Source organism: Bidens hawaiensis, unplaced genomic scaffold (assembly GCF_021521415.1).
Source record: "Bidens hawaiensis isolate Kalapana, Puna unplaced genomic scaffold, B.hawaiensis_p1.1 tig00013365_1, whole genome shotgun sequence".
NCBI classification, from domain to species: domain Eukaryota; kingdom Viridiplantae; phylum Streptophyta; class Magnoliopsida; order Asterales; family Asteraceae; genus Bidens; species Bidens hawaiensis.
The window spans coordinates 458,499-477,827 of NW_027492133.1; the positions used below are offsets into that span (position 1 = coordinate 458,499).

General features: G+C 36.2%; 1 pseudogene; it reads left to right on the forward strand.

Moving 5' to 3' along the window:
- Positions 1-337: 337 nt before the first annotated feature.
- LOC143543954 (putative indole-3-pyruvate monooxygenase YUCCA10) lies at positions 338-12,936 on the forward strand (annotated as a pseudogene).
- The last annotated feature ends 6,393 nt before the right edge of the window (positions 12,937-19,329 follow it).

Consider the following 19,329-nt stretch of genomic DNA (forward strand, 5'->3'; position numbering starts at 1 on the left):
TCCGAATATAAATGATACGGATAAAAACATTCAGAGTTGGAGTGGTCATGACAATTACAGTAATGTTGATCTTTCTTTTGGCGTCAAGGACATTCGGAATTTCATCTCTGATGATACTTTTTTAGTTAAAGAGAATAATGGGGACATTTATTCTATATATTTTGATATTGAAAATCAAATTTTTGAGATTGACAATGATCCTTCTTTTTGTAGTGAACTAGCAAGTTCTTTTTATCGGAATTCTAGTTATCTGAATAATGGATCTAAGAGTAAGAATACCGACAATGATCCTTCCATGAATGATCCTTCCATGAATGATACTCAGCAACAAGTTGTAATGGCTAACAATGCTGAACAGACAATAGCGATTATCGTCGGCGCGGGTCCATCAGTGCTAGCCACCGCGGCATGCCTCCATCAACTTCCGATCCCATAAATAATACTCGAACACGAAGATTGTTTTACATCAATATTCAACAAAAAATCATATAACCGCCTTCATTTACACTTACAAAAACAATATTGTGAGCTTCCACACCTTCCATTTCCTTTAGAGTTTCCAACATATGTCCCAAGAAAAGATTTCTTAAGCTACTTGAACAACTATGCATCTTGTTTTGCAGGTTTGGCTAGGTAACATAATGGAAATGTATCGGACTGCAAATCCTGGAATGACGGTAACATTAATCTGAGGTTTCACAACCTCATAAAGTTCGAGGAAGATAAATGGAAGGTGGAGTTGGGAATAATAATATGTGGTATGAAGGGAGGTTTTTGGTGGCGGAAACTGGAGAGAACACTGAGTCGTTTATACCAAAGGTTGGGGGGTTAAGTGAGTTTAAAGGAAAAGTTATTCATTCGACTGAGTATAAGTCTGGTGAAAAATATTTAAACAAGAATGTTTTGGTGGTCGGAGCGGGTAATTCCAGCATGGAAATTGCACTTGATTTGGCGAATTATGGTGCTAAAACATCAAGGTGTGTTTGGTATGAAAGAATGGAGAGTGGAATGGAATAAATTATTCTAATGAAATGAATTAAAACATGTTTGATTGTTATATGGTAATGGAATGAGTTATTCTTTTCAATTATAGGATTTTCATTCCTTTAAGAAGTGGTTTTTTTTTCATTCCTTCAAAGAATGAAATGACCCAATAATAATAATAATAATAATAATAATATTATTATTATTATATTATTAAATTATTATTAAAATTTTATTATTATTATTATTAAATTATTATTATTATTATTATTGTTATATTGTCATATTATTATAGTTCTTCTTCTTCATCATCATCATCATCATCATCATCATCATCATCATCATCATCGATTTTTATATTATAATATGTTAGAATCATTATTATATTTAAATTTGGTGACTTAATATTTCACAACGCGGATGTGTGATTCAACGTTTTTACGATTTTATTATTTGATTAAATAATCTCGTTGTAACGCATGGGTTTTAAAAACTAGTTATCATAAATATTCATATGATTAATTATTATTATTTTCTAATAATAATAATAATAATAATAATAATAATAGTGAAGAATCATTTTATTTCTACATGATAACCAAACATGACAATGGAATTGTAATGATCCATTTTATTACTTTGTCCATTCCATTACCACGTTCATTCCATTCCCTTATTTATTCCATTGCCACATACCAAACAGGCCCATTGTTGTCTGAAGTCTGGTATGTTTAAACACCTTATCATTTGCTATTATATAAATTAGCTAGTTTATGCTATTATTAATTATATTGTATTATTTTTAGTAATTGCTATTATTGTTAGTAAATAGTATATAATAACCCTTTAATCGAATAAAATAAAATAATAGTTACTTCCTTTTTTGTTAATAATACTATTTGAAGTAGTTTCGTTTACTTAAAAGATGTAGAGAATATTAAAATAAATGTGATCTTTGGTTTGTTTTGTGTTTGAAACTCAACAGAATAGAACAGAATAGACATTCCTTAGTTCTTAATTTTTTAATTTTGAAAGAAATACTTTAATACGAAGGTGGTATGGTGATTTAAATATGATCCAATTTAAGTTTTTAATGTACGTATCTAACTAATATATTAAAGCAACACAATTTTGTTCACATGTCTTTCACCTAGGTTGTCTACATAGGCTTCCATATCATCAACCTTCCATAAATCTATTTTCCACATATTCACAATAAAATTTTAATCAATGATATTAACGTTTATATTTTTGTAACTTATTAATGTAATTATGATATTTAACTAATATATTAAAGCAACACAATTTTTTCCACATATCCTTCACCTAGGTTGTCCACATAAGCTTCCATGTTATCAACCTTCCATAAATCTATTTTCCATATATTCACAATAAAATTTTAATTAATGATATTGACTTTTATATTTTTGTAGCATATTAATGAAATTATGATATTAATTATTCTAATTATTGTTAGAATTATAAAACTTATTAAATTTACTAGGTTTAGACTGTTCATGGTTTCTTCTTTAAAAGGCACATGCTTTGTTCAAAAATGATAACGCTCCCCATCGTTTGTAACCAGATTCTTCACCTCATTTATAAACGGTTTTTCATGATTTGTCGGTTTCATAATCCAAGCAACATCAAATATGTTCATCGTTTGCAATTATCAGATATGATTTATATTTTAATGTTTTATTGATTTTTGTGAAAAACAACATATAATCTAATCTAACTAATATATAAAAGCAACACAATTTTGTCCACATGTCCTTCACCTAGGTTGTCCATATAGGCTTTCATGTCATCAACCTCCCATAAATTTATTTTTCACATATTCACAATAGAATTTTAATCAATGATATTGACTTTTATATTTTTGTAACTTATTAATGTAATTATGATATTAATTATTCTAATTATTGTTAGAATTATAAAACTTATTAAATTTACTAGGTTTAGACTGTTCATGGTTTCTTCTTTAAAAGTCACATGCTTCGTTCAAAAATTATAACGCTCCCCATCGTTTGTAATCAGATTCTTTGCCTCATCTATAACCGGTTCTTCATGATTTGTCGGTTTCATAATCCAAATAACATCAAATATGTTCATCGTTTGCAATTATCAGGTATGATTTATATTTTAGTGTTTAATTGATTTTTGTGAAGAACAACATCTAATCTAACTAATATATTAAAGCAACACAATTTTGTCCACGTGTCCTTCACCTAGGTCGCTCACATAGTTTTCCATGTTATTAACCTTCCATAAATCTATTTTTCACATATTCACAATAGAATTTTAATCAATGATATTGACTTTTATATTTTTGTAACTTATTAATGTAATTATGATATTAATTATTCTAAGTATTGTTAGAATTATAAAACTTATTAAATTTACTACGTTTAGATTGTTTATCGTTTCTTCTTTAAAAGGCACATGCTTCGTTCAAAAATCGTAACGCTCCCTATCGTTTGTAACCATATTCTTCGCCTCATCTGTAACCGGTTCTTCATGATTTGTCGGTTTCTTAATCGAAACAACATCAAATATGTTCATCGATTGCAATTATCAGGTATGATTTATATTTTAGTGTTTAATCGATTTTTGTGAAGAACAACATCAAATATAATCTAATCTAACTAATATATTGAAGCAACACAACTTTGTCCACATGTCCTTCACCTAGGTTGTCCACATAGGCTTTCATGTCATCAACCTTCCAGAAATCTATTTTCCACATATTCACAATAAAGTTTTAATCAATGATATTAACTTTTATATTTTTGTAACTTATTAATGTAATTATGATATTAATTATTCTAATTATTGTTTATATTTTTGTAACTTATTAATGTAATGATGATATTAATTATTCAATTATTGTTAGAGTTATAAAACTTATTAAATTTACTAGGTTTAAACTGTTCATAGTTTTTTCTTTAAAAGGCACATGCTTAGTTAAAAAATCATAACGCTCCCCATCTAACAATTAATTATTCAATTATTGTTAGAATTATAAATTTATGATTTCAACCTTTCATAAATCTATTTTTTGTATATTCATAATAAAATTTCAATCAATGATATTGACTTTTATATTTTTGTAACTTATTAATGTTATTATGATATTAATTATTCTAATTATTGTCAGAATTATAAAACTTATTAAATTTACTAGGTTTACATTGTTCATCGTTTTTTTAAAAGGCACATGCTTCGTTCAAAAATCATAACGCTCTCCATCGTTTGTAACCAGATTCTTCGCCTCATCTATAACTTGTTCTTCATGATTTGTCGGTTTCATAATCCAAACAACATCAAATATGTTCATCGGTTGCAATTATCATGTATGATTTATATTTTAGTGTTTAATCAATTTTTGTGAAGAACAACATCAACTTGATTCGCTGTTATTGGATTTAGGGTTTAACTACATGATTTTTTATACTAACGATTAATAGATTTGATATTTAATCTATGCCTATTAATCGATTTATGCTTTAATCTATTTAGGGTTTAAAGATATATATATTTTTTTTAAAAATTATCGGTTAATTGATATGATTTTTAATATGTTTGTTACTTTAAATTATGTTTATATATTGCGATTTTTTGTTCCTAATACGCCTTTTTCCAAGTTTCACTAATATTAATTTATTTTTCTGACTTATCAATTTAAAATTTGAAAATCTTATTATATACGAATAGGAACCTAACTGTTATAATAATTAAAATATTAGTTTATTATATTTAACACATTCCTTTATTTGGTATATTATTAGTCAAACAATAGTAATTAATTTAACGAGCATCTAATCTAATCTAACTAATATATTAAAGTAATAAAATTTTGTCCACGTGTCCTTCACCTATGTTGTCCACATAGGCTTCCATGTCATCAACCTTCCATAAATCTATTTTCCACATATTCACAATAAAAATTTAATCAATGATATTGACTTTTATATTTTTGTAACTTATTAATGTAATTATGATATTAATTATTCTAATTATTGTTAGAATTAAAAAACTTATTAAAATTACTAGGTTTAAATTGTTCATCGTTTCTTCTTTAAAAGGCACATGCTTCGTTCGAAAATCATAACGCTCCCCATCGTTTGTAACCAGATTCTTCGCTTCATCTATAACCGACATTTTTTGTTTCAAAAGGTTTTTGAATGAAAACTCTGCACGAGTGAAAATATAAGTTTAAACCTGATATGTATTTGTAAGCTTAGTTTTCAAATAATATTACAAAATCTGTTACTAATGTGTTTTTTTTTTCAGGTATAATGGTTCATTTATGTTATATCATTCCTTATTTACTAAATTATTTATTTATAAAGTATTTTCTATTTTTGTTATAGACATAGTTTAACATCTTTTGTAATATATGCTGGTAAAAAATTTATGTTAAATATTTGTGTTGATTGAATATGTTTTTTTACGTTTTATATTGTTTCTTGATATGTTTTCCACCTGTGTGTAACACGGGTTATTATCCTAGTAAGCTAATATATCTTGATTTAAATATTAGTAAAGTGTCAAAATAGTCTCTAAAGTTTGATCATTTTTGTGACTTTCACCCAAAAAGTTTCTTATTTCCAGCTGGGCCCTTAAGGTTTCCCAACTGTTGTCGTTATCATCCAAATCAATAACTTCATCTATTTTAATCATTAACTCATGGGCAGTTATGTCTTTTCACCTGTTTTGTAAGTAAAAAAAAAACCTAAACCATGTGTTTATTTAAATCAAGTGGGACCCATCTTCATCCCACTCTATCCATAATTCCATACCCCTAGCCGGTTACCACCATCAACGGCAAACCACCGCCAGAGCCAAGGACGGATCTATTTAGTGAACGGGTGGTTCCCCGAACCACTTGAGTTTTGAAATAATATTTATATATAGAAAATATTAGAGGAAACCACATTATAAATTAGGAAGGAACCACCCCCATTTACATTACAAAAGCTGGTCTAGTTGGTAAGAAGTTGGTTTTGTAAACTTAAGGTCACGGGTTCGATTCCGGTTGTTAGATGATTTTTTTGAACTTTTTTTTTCTAATTCAGTTTTATGTCCTTATATCAATTTAGGGTTTTATAAAACACACAGTACACAACTACACTGCCTCTCTCCCCTTTTCAAACTCACGCACACAACTACCATACCATCACTGTTCTTCGACCACCGCCGCTACCTGCTGCTTTTTCGGCCGACCGCACACCTTCTGCCTTCCTCCAATTCTCCTGCCTTCTATTCTTCCTCGAAGCTTGAATCCTCCCACTTTAAAGGTAAAATAAGTTTCAAATTATATATTTATCCTACTGCTACCAAAGATAAAATAACACAAACCACCTGCAATCAATATACTTCTGTGGGAATTCTCTATGAAGAACACCATTGAGCACATCTAATCCTAGAACTGTATTGCAGTAGCAAGAGTTTATAAGGTAAGAATGATATAAAAACTTGAATCCATATATTTGTTTGTAAATATAGGATTTATTCACAAATTAAAATTCTAACATATTCCTACACAATTCAAAATTAACCATAGTTTTTGGTGAAAAAAAAGTATAATCGAACACCACAATAGTGTTATGAATTATTTAACAATTACATTCATTTGTTAAATGTTGATTGTTTGTAATGCTGTTAATTGTTAAGTTATTTGCTAAGTTTAGTTTTAATTTGTTAGTTTGTTAGTTTCTTAGTTTTTAATTTGTTAGTTTGTAATTGTTGAAGAAGTAATGCAACGATTTCAAAAAGATGAGGTCTTGTAGGGACCAACTATAAGTATTTTTTTTTAATTCTTAAAGGCTAATGTATTTATATTATGTGTTTTTTAATTTATAATGACGGTGTCTCTTTTATTATTTTATTGTATTTTTATTATGTAATGAACTTTACCCGAACCATCAAACCGACCTGAACCTCAATCCGACCCGGAATTTTGTATACCCGACTCTATGAAATTGAATAATCTAAAAATAGTGCACCACCTGTAAAAAATTCCTGGATCTTCCACTGGCCAGAGCCGGTCGCTGCTAGAGCCCACATCCTGTCACTCCCTCGACCATCAATTTCGGCTCCCCCAACACAATTTCGGTTATGCGATGGGTGTGGAGGTGGTGGTTAATAATGGAGATTGCTAGAGTGGGGGTGAGGATCATCGGAGCTGTGGGGGAGTTTGGCTGGAAACAAAAGAAAGAAGAACGGGCTGATGATAAAATAGAGGCGGCCAACCTTTTAATAATTAATTATTTTTCATATTATTCTTATTATTATATTGTTATTATTATTAGTAAAATTGTTAAACTTATAAAAATACATAATTCCCTTGAATTAACAATGAAAAATAAATGGAGTTAGTGATTTGAACGTTATTAGCAACAATGAAAAACCTGTAGGGTTCAGTTGCAAAAGAGAAACTTTTTGGACGAAAGTCGCAAAAATGACCAAACCTCAGGAACAATTTTAAAACTTTACTCTTTAAGTGTTATATAAGTATTATCAAATGGGAATTTCAATGTATATAAACTATATCTTAAATATATATAAATGAAACCTTTAAAAACTTTCTGGTTGCTCTCAATCTCCTCTCAAGCCACCAGGTTACTTTATTTGTAAATAGAGGCTTCTTATGCATTTGACCCAAATTCACGGGTATGGGTCTCACCAATCCAAGATAGCCCTTAAGCAGGTTATAACATCTTATTAAATTAAAAATTAATTTCACCAAATATTTAATATGAAAATCCTATAGCATAGGGATATACTAAAAATTAATATCTTATAAACTAGAGAATGTTAGTGTCTATTTTGTAATTTTACCGATGTAATAGGATCAAGTAGGTGTTTAATTGTTTGTCTGGGGCGGATGGGGTTGTTGGAAATAGGTTTAATGTCCTTATTATTGGATGCCGATTTTATTGTTTATTGGTCCCATCCTATCAACTTCTACAACTTGTTGGGGGGGGGGGGGGGTCTAGGAACCTGTGTAATTTGTACGGAGCTGGGATGAGGGTGGTGATTTGTGCCATTATGTATACATATGAGCAGTGTTGCAAAATAACCGACTATGCGCTGATTAATCCTTGATTAATCGTTAGTCCTTCACTGATTAATTTTGGGCTAATCAGCCAATGGTCAATCCGGTCAAAGTCGACGGTTTCCGACGAGATTTTGACAAAATTTAGCGGTTTTCGGCGAGATTCCATAGAAACTAGTGGTTTTTGGCATGATTCAAGCCAATTTCCGGCCAAAATGTGTTTATGTATGTGTAAAACTAAAAATTACTTATAAAAATATGTGCATGTATATATAAAATTGTAATTTATACATTAAAGTCCGATCCGATTAATTGCTAGTCCCCACCCCACCGCCCTACTAGCGACTAGCGATTTTTACAACACTGCATATAAGTAAATTTCCTGTGTTTTACAACGAAGAATTTAAATTAATTTGTTCTCTTCCCGTTTCCTGAATAACTAACACACACATATCTATCTATCTATATAAATGGTTATAAAAAAAAATCATGCGCGTCACTTTCTTGTTGCTCCTCTCCCTCTCTCAGACCACCATATTGTTTGATTTGTGATATGAGGTTTTCATGTGTAACACCCCAGCTTTAAACAGAATACGCTAGGGTGTAACATACAGATTGCTCACAAGCTCATGACACTATTAATGCGATAATTATAATTACTTCATTTCATTAAATCACAAGTACAATTTGGCACTAATCAAATAACTTTGAGCTTCATTATGATATGTTTCTAATAACCTAATGGTTCAACTATCTAGTCTTCAATTCTCAAATTATACTTCAACCTGCAGCACGTTTGAAATAATATATTTTGTTAAAAATAATGTTTGTGAGAATTCATAAAGTTTTGCATAAGTATATAATACGAAAAGTGTAAAATTCACAAGTCAAGAACTAATGTTTCAATCATAAAGTAAAAGAAAAGTAAATACATGATATTCATGTTCGCTTGATATAAGTTAAATCTACTAAGGAACCTCATTCGATGAGCTACTTGGAGTATAGATAATGATAATGATACCGCCATTTATTAACAAATGTTAAAAAAAATGAGCGGCGCAAGTACGTCCCGTCGGACCCTCCCACTTTGCGTTTGAGTATGTGTATGAGTCTCTTCCACCAACAAAAAACAATAAACAACTAGCACATAATCACATAATTTACAAGTAATATGATACAAAACAAATACATACAAGACACGCGTGTGAATTTTAGTTTACAACATGAAACACAAAATAATGAATAAAAATTTGAAACGTGCTATACCCCAAAACGTGTAAAAGTAAAAAAGGGGTTACGAAAAACTCACTTGTTAAAGTAAGCGAGTGAAGCGAAATAAGCGTTTAAGCAAGCTAAACCGGACAAGTTCGGTTTGACAAATGGTCCTACGAAATAAAATCTAGATTCAAAATAACAGACATGAAATAAAATATCAAAGGCGGCAATAGGTTTTGTTCAAAATTTGGATTTAGAGTTTATAACAAAAAATATATTTTTCCCTCTATAATTGGTTTAGTAATGTTTTTGATGTAAAAATACCCAAGTTGGTAAAATTTATTAAGAATTTGGGTTGCGATATTTTTTAATCAATTTTTATGAGTTCGGCTGTTCAAGAAAGTTAGACAGGCCTAAAGAGTAAGAAAACGGTTTAAGCGAGTGGTTCGTTTTTAGTCAGACCTGAACCGGTTTTTATGTCGGGTTCGTTTCCGTCATCGTAAAAATATTATTCATTGGTTAGAACTTTAGTAGTTTATGTTTCAAAATTTATTGTAGAAAAATAACCAAACTTTATCCAAAATAAACATAAGCGAGTTGTGTTCGTTTTTAGTTAAACGAATGTCGTTTGAAGTATTTTTAATACAGCATAATATTCTAAACAAACTAAACTCGCAGAAAAATCAACCTACTAACCCGAGGAGTGAACACCAGACAAAAAGAATAAACTTGAACTTGGGCGGTTTGACTTTCCTTGGTCAAATTTGGACTTTGCACAAATTAGAGAGCTAGAACATAATTGAGAGTAAAATGGGTTGTGTTGTAAGATTTTTAGAAGTAGAGGCTAGTATTATACAGGCCAAGAATCGTTAAAAACAAAGTCAAAACGAATTAAATTGATGGCTAGTCATAAGGCTAGTCTTATGGAGAAAATCATGGAATTGACTCAGTTGAATGTGTCAAGTGATGAATTGATGATGGAGACATGTCTAGGTTCATGAAATATGTTGGGACTTATATTTTAGACCAACGCATCGAACTATTATTATTATGGGTGAAATTAATTAATATTTTTGGTCTCAACCAACGGTGGATGGCTTAAAGACCAAGACATGCTAGACTAGTACAAATAGATGTATTTGTTAATTGTTCTAGCATGAGTGTATTGTGTATTGTGTGAGATCTAGAGTTTATCTCTTTGAGAGAGCCGCCGCCTCCAGGATGAGCTCTCCTGGAGGTGGCTGATCTTTATTGTATGTATGTGTGTGTGTATGAGTGATTTGTAATGACAATCTTTTGGTTAATAAAATCATACTGCCACCTCTTTATCTTTGTGAATCGATTGCATATGTTTGTTCATCCAGTCTATTGTTCATTGTAATCGATTCAGGCTCTCTCCCGAACACCACTCATCCTTGCTCAGATCCGAGCAAGGAATACGATTCGATCCTTGCTCAGATCCAAAACCCCCTTTCAAGAGCAAGGCTCTTTCAAGAGCGAATACGATTCGATCCTTGCTCAGATCCGAGCTCCACCGTTAATAACGATCATTATTCACGCTTCCGCACCGGGGCTCGGTTCTTACAAAATATCTTCAAAAAGAGTTAAAAGAAAGAAAGTTTGATTTTTGAGAAGTTTAAATAAATGGTCTTTGATAAAATAAAATTTAGGAATAAAATTCATGCGGGTCCGTAACATCATAAACATCAGAAATAAAAATCATAACAATAAAATCTTAAACATGAGTTATAAATGACATGAAATTCAATACTTTAATTAATAAATGACGATTGAATTATGTCAAAATTTTGAAGCGGGTTGGGTTTTCGCAATTGAAAAGTAACGGATGTTACATCATGCGTTTGACTGAATTCACGGGTATGGATCTCATCAAATTCGGAGAGTCCTTAAATAAGTTATAACATCTCATTTATTTGTGAAACCTTTTCATAATCAAATAATAACTTTCTCAGATTATGGGTCTCACCAAATCCGGATAGTCTTTAAATGGGTTATAGCATCTCATTTATCTATGAAATAACCCTTAATCATTGAACAATATATTTCGTGGGCCATGGGTCTCACCAAACACGGATAGCCCTTAAATCAGTATTAACATCTCATTTATTTGTGAAACCCTTTCATCATCAAACCCTAATTTAATTTCTCTCCTCAACATGTTCTCCTTTGTCAGTCTATCCTCTACATCACTCGTTAACTTACAATAATCGCTCACATCGTCAACCTTCCCTTTCAAGCATCAACCACAATCGTCATCTACATCAACCGCCTGTTTTTTCACAAAACAAATATTTGGGTTCGTTTATGTTCGTTAAAAATCTAAAAACCTACGCATCTCAATCGAAAGAGCCCACACATTAAAAAATATAAGGAACGTAGCAAACTAATATATACGTATTAAATAAAAAAATTACGTTAAAAATAAAAACAAATCATCACAAAATATAAAACATAAAAACGATTAAAAACAAAAACCTAAGTAAACCACCCTAACACGAGGGACTCAAACTAGTATACATATATAATTTCGATTGATATCATGATTTCAAAATATTATCAAATATAAATTTTTCGTAATATATTGGCTGAAATTAATTTCAACTCAGTAAATGATTACTGATAGCCTCAATTTCGTACGCATTTTCCTCCAGCAATCACACACTAACTAAAAAGTAACATCATTAGCTGTTCGAAGATGTGGAAAATACGTATGGGATGTTTGGGATTGATGTATGAAGATACATTCAAAATCGAGATTGTGTGTAAAAATTCTCTAAGTTGGGATATTTAATATATCCCGACCAATAGGTGAAAGTCGAGATTACTAAAATCTAATAGTGATTTATGTCGTATATGTTTGCAACAAAGGTTCACTTAGTTTCAAGATGGTCAGTAAATCTTGGATTGATGTTACAAAAGAGTTTACCATTGCATTTGGTTGACTCCATGTTGGTATTGGTTAACAAGATAATGTATGGAGATCTAACTAAGTACCGTATTCAAAGGCCCAAAGAAGGTTCGTTTTCGGGTATACTAAGAATCGGAAAATATCCCTTTATTAACGTGGGTACAACCGAAAAGATCAAGTCTGGCGAGATACAAGTATGTTCGATTTTCTCAAATGTCACAACATGTTATATCTGCATGTTAAATTGTTAATAACACGATTTTTATCTTATTTCTTAACGTGTAAATAGGTTTTGCCGGCGTTTAAAAGTATAAAAGGCGGAGGGGATGAAGTTGTTTTTGGGAATGGTAAAAGTTATGAGTTAGATGTGATTCTGTTTGCGAAAAACAAAACAAAACAAAAACATGCCGCTCCTTCATCCTCCCTCACCCTCCACCTCCTCCGTTCCTTCCCCCACCAACCGCCGCTCATCCACCGTCGCTCACCCTCCGCCTCCTCCCTTCCTTCCCTCGCCCACCACCGCTCACCCTTCCTTCTCTCCTTCCTCACCCTCCGCCGCTCCCACGCTCCGCCTCCTCCCTTCGCCTCCTCCCTCACCCTCCGCCGCTCCCACCACCACCACCCTTTCTTCCATTCTTCCTCTCCGGCCATACCCACCTCTCCTTCCTCGTCATCACCCCCACCACCACCACCACCATCTCCGACCACCTCAGGAAACTGCCCTAACATCGCCCTCCGCCGCTGACCTCCACCTCTCCTTCCTCATCATCACCCCCACCACCACCACCATATCCGAACACCTCCTGACCTCCACCTCCAGCAACTTCCCTCCACCGGCCCTGCCTCCCCGTACCCGTTACTCTCACTCTCCACCTTATGTCTTGCTCTCTCTTCTTTATCGGTTATCATCTCTAGAATCACTCATTATGTGATTCTTTGGGGTGTTCTTCCCCAATTTGGTTCCTTGACTTTCTTAGTCATAGAACCGAAGGTTTTTTTTAATGCTTCATTGACCTTCTTGGTCATCTAATAGGAGTTTGATTTATGGGGTTTTGAGGCCCGATTGGGGTTAGTGGTTTTCAGGGTGTTTTGTTGGGAGGAGGTGGTATGACCGGGGCTAGTGATGATGGTGTTTGGCCGTGTCCATTTAGAGGTTTCCACTGTTTCCCGGATGGATCACCGGGGGCCAAAGGGGTGCGATTGGTCGCGCATATTAAGCGACTCCATTTGTCATCGGATGACAAGAAAGAGACCTTGCGGGAGGCGATCTCCACAGATTTGGATTTTTTTGTTTCAGTTGGTGAGGCTTTAAAGGTCTCGCTCCAATGGATGTGTGAGGTGTATATGGAGTTACATGCTTTCCGTCGGGGGTGACATCATGATGGTGGGACAGTCTGGTTCAAGTGGGTCGCGGGAGATGTGGAGGAGTTTAAAGTGGGGATTGCTAAGCCGCATTTCAGGAGGGAAGCTGTCGCGGCGGGAAGGGTGGGGGTGGATGTAGCCCTCCTTGACCGTGTATTCGCTCTCCCTATCACAACTGTTAAAAGCATTCCTCATAGTTGTCGTATGACTTTTTCCCAAGCCTTAGGTGTAACACCCCGACCAAAGGCGGATTATACATCGGGGCGCCACATATTGTTTCATTACTCGTGACACTATTGGGTGTCAATATTTAATAAATATATTCATTCGCGCACGCGCAACGCAATCGCAAGATAACATAAATCAACATAAATCATTATATTATAAGACAAAATATTCGAACAACAATAACTTGTCTTGATACATTTTAATCTAAGTCCAAAAGTAAAAACGTCCTACGTGTTCACAAGCTCCGAATGTAGCTACAGCAAACCTGAACATGTGTTAAAATAAAACGTCAAACACTTGCGTGTTGGTGAGAAATCAAGTTTAATAGATAATAGATAACAATAATCACTGCGCGCAACACGTGTGTGTCTGGTGTTTAACAAGGGTGTAATCAGATTGTGATCAAGCCTAAATAGATCATAGTTCATAGTTCAATCCGTGCTCCCAAATGAGCACAAAAACAAGAAAACATCTGTGCAAGTGTAAACAAAGAAAACCGTAAACGATAGGTCTCCCGTGTTCATCTAATGGATCCAAGAAAACTTCGGAATAGGCCGAACAAAGCGGTTAATGATACACACATACAAATAAACAGCCAAGTAAACGTCCTCAACACATGGGATACTGCGCGACTAAAGTTCATAAACAAGTTTAAGACTCTAAGTTTGTATGAACACATGAACATCCCAAAACATTAAAAATAAAAAGGGATTAGGTACGAGATTACTCACTTGATAAACGGTGCGGTGTAAGATAAAGCAAGAATCAACTTTAAACAAGCACCAGTTAACCTATAATAAGATTATTGTTTTAATGATTTGTTTTAAGTCTTGATTATAAGTTAGCATAATTAATAAGTAAATTATTATAATATAATATATATTACCGGAAAAGCAGGGCAGAACAGGGAGGAAGACGGAGGCAGAGAGGGAGGCGGCTGAGGAAGAACAACGGCAAGGAGCAAGAGAGAACAGGAGAGTTTAAGTGCTTTGTGTGTGTAGTGTTAGGAAATTAACATTATTATTTATAGGGAAACCCTAGGAGACATAAATCCAGAAGAAGGGGAAAAGATCTTCAACAGGATCAAGCAAAAGATAACAAAAGCAAAAAGGTTCCAAAAGCAAAAGATATCAAAAGATATGGCAGCTGCAGGGGACAAGGAAAAAGCTGACAGGTAACAGTAAACAGGCATGGGAGGTGTCAGAAAAAGGTACTGGTCAAGCATGGAAAAAGCAGATCTCAAAAGATAATGTCAGTCACTTTTCCTGCCAACCAATGGGGTTGGTGCGCATGCTGCGCCAAAAGTGGCTTTTCAGACATAAGACAGGTTAGGTCAACAACACAAAAGATAAGATATCAAAAGCAAACAATCAAGTTAAAACAGAAGAAAGGACACAAGACAGCGCGAGAAAGCTGCGCGCGCGAGAGGCTGCGCACACGAGAAGATTGAGCGCGCGAGGGCGAAGGCAAACAGAACAAACCTTAGCGCGCGCCGCGGGAAGAACTACAAATTCACAGCGCGTCGCGGGAGGATCTACAATTCTTAGCGCGCCGCGCGAAGAACTATAGTTCTTAGCGCGCCGCGGGAAGAACTACAGTCCCTAGCGCGTAACGCAGGAACAGTCAATCTTCACGCAGGCTTCCTTGTAAGGAGTCTAGCGCGTGGAGCTGCGCAGACAACCTTAGGCGGGAAGAAACAAAGGACAAACAAAGAGAGAAGGGGGGGGGGAGGTTCAAGGCTTAAGGGCGGAACGACGACAAGAGAGAGAAAGAGGCGGGACGGCAACAAGAGGGAAAAGAAGGCGGAGAGAAGAAGAGGGAGAGGCGGGAAGGAAAATATTATTAGTAACCTTCTTGGCGCAAGACATAAGCTTAAGACCACTGACCATAAAAGCCTTCAGCATATCTTTGATCAAAAGGAACTCAACATGAGGCAACGCCGATGGAACGAACTCATCAGCGATTACGATTGTGAGATCCGGTATCATCCTGGTAAGGCTAATGTGGTAGCCGATGCGCTCAGCCGAAAACCCAGCCAGCTTAACTGTATCTTGCCGCGCACGCAGCTTCACTTCGCGCCGATCCAAAGCAACCTTGAATCGCGCATTCGTGACGCGCAGCGCGCATCCATCAGTAATGGTAACCTTCCCGCCGAGTTAGCGTGTGGCGCGGAAGCTCATTTTGTTCCTAATATGAGTGGAATTCTCTGCTATCTAAATCGCATCTAGATTCCCTTTGATGAGAATCTTCGCGCTGATATCCTGAGTGAAGCGCATAAATCTCGGTATTCTATTCATCCCGGCGCTGATAAGATGTACAAGGATTTGCGCATTACTTATTGGTGGCCCGGTATGAAAAAGGATATTGCTGTGTTCGTAGCTAAATGCCTGACTTGTTCTAAGGTAAAAGCTGAACATCAACGCCCATCTGGTTTGCTCGAACAACCAGAAATTCCTACGTGGAAATGGGAAGGTATAGCGATGGACTTTATTACCAAGTTACCTTTGACAGCAAGCAAACATGATAGCATTTGGGTAATAGTGGATCGTTTGACTAAGTCTGCTCACTTTCTGCCCATTCGTGAAAACTACCGTGTTGAGCATCTTGCGCAGCTTTATGTCAAGGAGATTGTCTGCCGTCATGGTACTCCTTTGAGCATCATATCCGATCGCGATGGCCGTTTTATATCCCGCTTTTGGAAATCTCTCCAATCTGCGCTAGGAACTCGCTTGGACATGAGTACCGCATATCATCCTCAGACTGACGGACAGTCTGAGCGAACTATTCAAACTCTTGAGGATATGCTCCGATCTTGTGTTCTTGATTTTGGAGGTAATTGGGATTCGCACCTGCCTTTGATCGAGTTCTCTTATAATAACAGCTATCATTCCAGTATCGGTATGGCCCCATTTGAAGCACTTTACGGTCGTAAGTGCCGCTCCCCGATTTGTTGGAGCGAAGTGGGTGAAGCTCAAATCACAGGACCCGAACTTGTTCAAGAGACAACCGATAAAATCGCCAAGATCCGTGATCATCTGCTGACTGCCAGAAGCCGACAGAAGAGTTACGCAGATCGTAGGCGGAAGCCTCTCGAATTTCAAGTTGGTAATCTTGTTCTCCTCAAAGTGTCGCCCTGGAAGGGTGTTGTCCGCTTTGGGAAGAAAGGCAAGCTTGCTCCTCGTTATGTTGGTCCATTCAAGATTCTCGCGCGCGTAGGAAAAGTTGCCTATAAACTGGACCTGCCGCCCGCGCTCAGCAATGTGCATCCAACGTTCCATGTATCCAATCTCAAGAAGTGTTTAGCCGACGAGAACCTTCACATTCCACTTGATGAAGTTCAAGTTGACGAATCCATGCATTTCGTTGAGAAGCCTGTTGAGATTATGGATCGCGAGGTTAAGCAAACCAAGCGCAGTCGTATACCTATTGTTAAAGTTCGCTGGGAGTCCAAGCGCGGAGCCGAGTTCACATGGGAAAGGGAAGATCAGATGAAGATCAAGTACCCGCACCTGTTCTCTGCGCAGCCTACTTCGAGATAAATTTCGGGACGAAATTTCTTAAAGTAGGGGAGACTGTGACATCTGCCCCGATCCGACCCGACCCAGGTACCCGTTTTCTGATCCGATTCTTTTTATGATTTAAAATTTAATTATTTTCTTTTAAAACTTGACATTTAAAATATATATATTACTAATAATATTTTAAATGTCAAGTTTTAAAAGAAAATAATTAAATTTTAAATCATAAAAAGAATCGGATCAGAAAACGGGTACCTGGGTCGGGTCGGATCGGGGCAGATGTCACATTAGGGGCTGCTTTGGGTAAAGTGGCGGCTATGCCAGAGTCTGTTGAGGTGTGGGTGAAACTTTTGTTGTTACCACGTTGCACCTTACTAGTTTTCAGACCGTCTAGTAGGCAGGAACGCAGGTTTGGCAATAGGAAGTCTCTGCAATGCCATAGTATTTAGCGGGCGCTGGCAGCCTGGGGTGACAGTGACGGTTTCTTTGACCTTATATTCTCGTTTTTTGACCAACCCTTAGGAGGTGCTTCGGGGGGTGATACGTTTGTCCCCGAGTCTGGCAGCTCCGAGTTATGCGCTAACGTTAAATAATGTTTACGGAAAGTTCCGGATGGGCATTTCACTACTGCGATTAAAGTTTTATGTTCTTCAGGGGTTGCACCTTTCGGTCAGAATACTTTGGACGCGTTGGTGTCTAAGCATCCCATCCTACCCCCTCCGAGTATGCCTGTTTCCTTGCTTTCTAACCCTCCCCTTGTTGTGGACGTTGATAGTGTGCTCGGTTGCATTAAATCTTTCCCTAATGGGACTTCGTGTGGGCGAGACGGATTGAGGGCCCAACACATTTTAGATATGCTGTGTGGAGAGGGGTCTCCTATTGCGGATAGTTTGCTCAAGGCTATTTATATGGTTGTTAATTTATTTTTGGGGGGAAGGTGCCCTAGGGTGTTGGCAGAGTTTGTTGCGTCTGCCCCCCTTACGCCATTGCTTAAACCAGACAATGGGATTAGACCTATTGCCGTAGGGGCCATTTGGAGGAGATTGGTCTCTAAGGTGGCTATGAGAGGTGTCGGGAAGGAGATTGCTAAATACTTCTGTGACTTTCAATTTGGGGTGGGAGTCCCTAGTGGGGCAGAGGCCGTGCTTCATAGCGTGAACAGGTTTTTAAATCAGTTTCACTCGGATGGGTCATTGGCTATGCTTACTGTTGATTTCTCTAATGCCTTCAACCTAGTCGATAGGACAGCCTTCTACATGAGGTACGTAGTCGATGTCCTTCTATTTCCTTATTGGTGGATTTTTTATATGGGCAATCGGCTAGGTTATATGTGGAGGATGCTTACATTAGGTCCACCACTAGGGTTCACCAGGGGGACCCTCTTGGGCCTCTTCTCTTTGCCTTAGTTTTGCATCCTCTTGTTCATCGAATCAGAGAACGTTGCAAGCTTCTTTTCCATGCTTGGTACTTGGATGATGGTATGATTATCAGGGACAATAAAGAGGTGGCTAATGCATTAGATATTATCAAGGCTGAGGGCCCTCGGTTGGGTCTTGAACTAAACGTTAAGAAAACAGAATTATTTTGGCCAACGCGCAATGGGGAAAAGGTGCATGATGGTTTGTTCCCTTGCGGGATTGGCAGGCCAGTGCTTGGTGTGAAACTCCTTGGTGGCGCTGTAAGTCGGGATGCGGGGTTTATCAGTAGTTTGGCTGCGAAAAGGGCATCTAGTGCTGTGGAATTGATGAGTTGTCTCCCAAGGCTTCGGGACCCCCAATGCGAGCTTCTTTTGCTTCGCTCATGTATGGGGGTCGCAAAGCTGTTGTTTGGACTAAGAACGTGCCAACCTAAGTATGTGGAGGAAGTTGTTTTTATTTTTGATAATGGCCTTCGAGGGGCGATTGAGGACATCTGGTTTGTCGGGGGCCGTTCTTCGAGGATCTCCAGTGGAGGTTGGCATCACTTCCGACCCGTTTTGGGGGGTTGGGTTTATGTTCGGCTGGGGATGTATCTACATATGCTATTGTGGC